Genomic DNA, 5,885 nt, shown 5'->3' with positions numbered 1-5,885 from the left:
AATAAAAATGTGATTTTGGAACATGGGTTTAAAAGTTACTAAGCAAACAATTCATGGAAATATAATCTATTCTTAATGTACTTTATCCTGCCACAATAGGCAGTCATGTAGGGATGTGCATCTGTTATGATGTATGAATGTATTATGTATGGACGTGCATCTATTAAGCAATGACAGAAGCTCACATCAATTTATCTTGTGATCACATCCTCCACTGTATTTGCCTTCATTATTGTGTGGCCAAATTTCTGATGATGAACTTTAATGTCATGTTTTTCTGAAGCATGTATAAATATTATTGTTTAGCTTGTATCCTAGAAATATATTTAGGGATAGGAATCGAAATTGAATAGAAATGCACAAAATTACCTGAGCAAGCTCTGTCTTCAAAAGAACTCATAAACATTTGAGGAGAGAGCATTATTTATCCAGTTAGTAACAAACAATAATATAAAACATTATTTCATAAAGTGTTAATTTAACAATTATAGTGTGGATTAGCAGAGGCAAAAATTATTAAGCTACACAGGGAGGAATTTGGACATTTTCAACCCATGTTTTCTACTGATAGCAAATTGCTTACTGTTGACTTACATTCTTGTTTCTGTCCAGTTATGAAAGAGTCCTTAGGAGTAGTGTGGTTGACAGCGTATAATGATCTGGGTAGAAACTAGGGTCTTTGGCATGAAATCTTCACCTCGGTACTGTAGACACATAAATCTCTAAGAAAATTTTGATGACAATTGCTATTGAGCTGAAATGGCTCTCTAGTAAATATTTATTCCCTTCTGCCTTGTGTGTTTATTATTAATAGTCATCTTAAGATTTGTGATGTTTAATATGTTAAAAGATTTAGCCCAAGTGAATAATTGCAAATGTTTTAACTCATATTGAATATAAATCTCTTTGGGGCAATCTGAGGAAAAAAGAAACCATGCAGCAAAGAAACATAATTTGAATACTCAAGTAAAAACATAATATGTGGAAAATTACATTTATTTTCTTACCTTTGATAATGACTGTCTTTAAAAATTGATTTTATCTACATCATTGTCAAATTGTGGTATGATTTCAAGGATTTTTCCACTTTGTCAAATACTATCTTTTTAAAAAGCAGTTGGCATTTTTAGAAAGATTTATTTATTTATTTTAGAGAGAGAGAGTGTGTAGAGGGAACGGGCAGAGGGAGAGGGAAAGTCTTAAGCAGACTCCACGCTGAGTGTGGAGCCAATTCAGGGCTCAGTGTCAAGACCCTGAGGTCAGGACCAGAGCCAAAACCAAGAGTCAGTCACTCAGCCAACTAGCCACCCGGTAGTGGAGTCAGTACCCCAGCAGATGGCATTATTCATTGTAATAATTGCCCTTTTGTTAACTATGAAAGGAAAATTGCTAATAGAACCAGAAGAAAAATAAATTCTTTTGTTAATTTTGTAAAGAAAACTACTAGTAGAACCAGAAGGAAAGTAAATACTAAAATATCCATGTTTTCTCTTTTTTCCTCATTTTTGTCCATTAATTCAACATGTTGAATTAATTAATGATTTGTGGGCTTCTTGCCTTATGAAGCTGATGCAGAAATTTTGGCTATAAAATTTCACACTACGATAACTGAGAAGTGGGGGTTAAACATGGAGTATTGTCGTGGCCAGGCTTACATTGTGTCCAGTGGATTTCCTTCCAAAATGGAAGTCGTTGCTTCTAGACTTTTAGAGAAATATCCCCAAGCTGTCTACACACTTTGCTCTCTTGCGCCTTAAATGTGTGGTTGGCAAAATCGGTGCCTGTTGTGGGAGTATCTGTTGCATTAGGAACAATTGAGGAAGTTTGTCCTTTCTTCCATCGATCTCCACAATTGCTTTTGGAGCTTGACAATGTAATTTCTGTCCTCTTTCAGAACAATGAGGAAAAGGGTAAAGAACTGAAGGAAATCTGCCATTCTCAGTGGACAGGCAGGCATGATGCTTTTGAAATTCTAGTGGACCTCCTACAAGCCCTTGTTTTATGTTTAGATGGTATAAATAGTGATACAAATATTAGATGGAATAACTATATAGCTGGTCAGGCTTTTGTACTCTGTAGTGCAGTAACAGATTTTGATTTCATCTTTACCATTGTTGTTCTTAAAAATGTTCTATCTTTTACAAGAGGCTTTGGGCAAAACCTTCAAGGGCAAACCTCTGATGTCTTCTTTGTAGCCAGTAGCTTGACTGCAGTGCTGCATTCACTAAATGAAGTGATGGAAAATATTGAAGTATATCATGAATTTTGGTTTGAAGAAGGCACAAATTTGGCAGCTAAGCTTGATATTCGGATGAAACTCCCTGGAAAATTCTGCAGAGCCCAGCAAGGTAACCTGGAATCTCAGCTCACTTCTGAGAGTTACCATGAAGAAACTCTTAAGTGTTCCAACAGTGGAACACGTTATTCAGGAACTGAGAGATATATTCTCAGAACAGCACCTCAGAGCTCTTAAATGCTTATCTCTTGTACCCTCTGTCATGCGACGGCTCAAATGTAATACATCGGAGGAGCACCATGCTGACATGTACAGAAGTGACTTGGCCAATCCCGACACACTCTCAGCTGAGCTGCATTGCTGGAGAATCAGGTGGAAACACAGAGGGAAAGATACAGAGCTTCCATCCACCATTTACGGAGCCCTGCATCTACCAGACATCAAGGTTTTTCCTAGTGTTTATGCATCGCTGAAAGTCCTATGTATTCTTCCTGTGATGAAGGTTGAGAATGAACGATATGAAAATGGGCGAAAGCATCTCAAAGCACACCTGAGGAACACTCTGAGAGACCAAAGGTCAAGTGACTTGGCTTTGCTTAACATAAATTTTGATATAAAACATGATCTGGATTTAATGGTGGACACATATATCAAACTCTGTACAACTAAATCAGAGCTTCCTACAGATAACTGAGAAACCATTGAAAATACCTAAAAGACTTTCAAAGTAGGCTTTCTCTTATGGTTGATATTTGGAAAAATCTGTAAGAAATTTGAAAACATCTTACAGAAAAGCTGTCAGGTGTATGTAGACGACTTAATCACTGAATACCTTGACCTGTGGACCTCTCATTGAGTACATTAGCTATTGATAATCTGCCTATTTAAATGGCCCCTGTTTAAACTTTCATGCTTTGGAGACATACCTCTTCCGGAAGATAGCATTGAAAGTGCCACTGTGGGATCTCTGCTAATGGCACTTCGGAATTGTTTTAGTTAAGTCGTTTTAGATAAAACATTTATTGTCACTGGATCCAATTGTCTGGTTATTGAGTTATCAGTTCTTAGAAGATAAAGATTTTGAAGAGGTATGGGAGGAAGGAGTACATTTTATAAAATTTTACAGTGAAGCTCAGAGTGACCTTTGAATAGTAGGAGTGTTAGTATGTTAAAAATCTAATGGACAGTTCAGGGAGTTACCAGACAAGGAGAGAGAGAGAAAAACACGTGAGCTTGCCAAGCAAGGATTGCAGTAGAGATTTTGTCTTTATCAAATAAACTTAAAGGAACAAGTTACAGTTAAGTTTGAATGGGAGAGCCTGCCATTGTTGTTCCACATTGGATTGTTGCTGTTTACATTCCTTTGTGGGGCCTACATCTTCATAAGCTTTTTAGCAAGTGTATGTAGAACACCTACGTCTTCATAAGCTTTTTAGCAGGTAGATGTTGAACACCTCTGTTCATGGTCAAGACAGGATCAGAGGCCATGGATACTGACAACTGATTTGTCTGTTTTCCTCCGTCTTTTTCCATGACTGTATCTACTGCCTCGTCTTGATTTATAAACAAAACCTGGAAAACCTACAAAAATAAGTGTTTTGTGGTTTATCTAGGAATAATACAGAAAATATTGCTGTTATTTTTGGTAAAGAAAATCAATTTTGTATAGTTTATTTCAATCTAAATAAAATGTGAATTTTGTTTAAAAAAAAAAAAAAAAGACCGGGTAGTAAGTCTTCTAGATTTGAAGACCATATGGTCCCTGTCACAAGTACTCAAGTTGGCCCTTGCAGCATAATAACAGTGAAATATGACATAAATTAGTAGGTATGGCTGTGTTCCAATAGAATTACATTTATAAAAACAGTCACAGAGCCAAATTCAGCCCACGGGACATAGTTTGCTGATGCCTGCTATAGACCAAAACTACCTCAGTAAATGCAACGACCAGCTCTTATTACTCGTCACATGAACAGTTATCTAGTTTAACTGTGACTCATCTATCTGCCATCAATTACTTGTCCTTACAATAACCCTTGTGTCTGTCCATCAGACTGTGGTCCATGCTCCAGATGTGCTCAACACCTCTCTGTATCTTGGCTGGGGTAAAAGAAAATTCTAGGATAGGGTAAAGTTTATTTTGTTTTTAGACAGAAGAGAAAAATACATGTAGAGGGGGAAAAAAACAGAAATGAAAAATAGAAGTTATATGATTGCTAGATCAAATTCCTGGGTGGCCAGAAAGTATAGTAGTCAGGAAACTATCTCATAAGAAGAAACCCAATTAAATTAATGAAAGCCAAACCTAAAAAAAAAAAAAAAAAGGTAAGAAATATTTTGACTCACAATTTATAGTCATGAAGAGAATTGAGATTTTGCCAATTAAGAAAATGGAAGAACGATGCTAATAAAGAATCGGGAATGTCAGCCAGGAAGTGCGACCGCATTAGAACGAGAATAAGGATCTGGTAAAGAAGAACCAGCAGACACCCATATTGGCTGATATCCTGCCCATATGTGCTCTGGTAGTTGCCAACATATTTAAATGTTTTTATACTCTTGGCAAAAGAAAAAAAGAAGAGTGCTTTTTCCCAGTCCGTCAAGGTCCGTTTGTTGCTAAAACCTCCCTACGTTCTCTGTAAGAAGCCCCCGATTCTCCATGACCCGCCAGTTCAGGCTCATTGCGAAGCAGGGGCTCGGGACAACCAGCCGCAGCCCTGCACCTGGGCCATCGGCACAGACCCCTGTGGTGTGTTGAAGACTACCGGCCCTGGGTGGAGGCGAGCAGCAGTGTGCAGAGATGAAGTGTGGCCGTGCCTTAGGGACATTCACTCACTCACCCGGCTAAGGGGGTGGGGGTGGGGGGTCGTGAAACACAGGTCCAGTGCTAAGTAGAAAGCTGAATTTAGGAAAACAAGCTGCGTAGATAGTTCCCAGAAACGGGATCACAGGGGTTAGGAGAAAGCTAGACGCGAACTAGTACCAGGTGCGTGTGTGTGTTGGGGGCGGGTATAGACAACTTCTAAGGCTGCAGTCTGGGGTCACTGATTCCTTCCTGGCTCCTGTGGCGTTCTGATCAATGGGGCCCATGGAAAGGAATGTGAAACTGCATCTAGCAAAGCCACCAAGATGCATTAGGTGCTTGCTCCCTAGGGAATATTAAATGACCAGTATGTTTTCCCCTTATCCACAAACTTCAGCCCCCTCTCCCCAGGGAGTTAGGGCAGTTTTTTTTTTTTTTTTTTTACAATTATAAAAAGACACTCCTTCTGGGAGAACCAAAAACCAAAAATCATCCTCGTCCAGAAAACCTAGAGAAGTATCCCCATGCTCTCAGCTGGACCAGGAAGCCAAGGACTTGTAAACCTCAGTACCATTCGGATCGAAAGGCTTGCCTGTCATCACTGCCCGCCCCCCCATCCCAAGACCTCGTGCAAGCATTTCTGTGAAGGATACAACCCCCACCTTTATCCACAGTGACTCTGATGAGCCACATTTTATTCATAGCATTCAGTGTTTGGCTGTGTTGGTTACAGTAATTGGTTATCTTGGCATAGAATAATCCAGCCTATGCAGAAGGTTGTATCTGAGTGACGGCAGAGCAGCTGGGGCAGAATTCACAACCTTGGCATAGCTCACGTGGTACTAA

The 5,885-nt window shown here is 39.1% G+C and overlaps 1 pseudogene; it reads left to right on the top strand.

Annotated features, from left to right (window-relative positions):
* The first annotated feature begins 1,541 nt into the window (after nt 1-1,541).
* Nucleotides 1,542-2,951, top strand: LOC112808047 (52 kDa repressor of the inhibitor of the protein kinase-like; annotated as a pseudogene).
* The last annotated feature ends 2,934 nt before the right edge of the window (nt 2,952-5,885 follow it).

This window comes from Callorhinus ursinus, unplaced genomic scaffold, assembly GCF_003265705.2.
Source record: "Callorhinus ursinus isolate GAN/ISIS: 27379988/994484 unplaced genomic scaffold, GSC_fseal_2.0 scaffold32, whole genome shotgun sequence".
Taxonomy (NCBI): Eukaryota; Metazoa; Chordata; class Mammalia; order Carnivora; family Otariidae; genus Callorhinus; species Callorhinus ursinus.
This window is presented reverse-complemented; position numbering and strand designations above follow the sequence as displayed.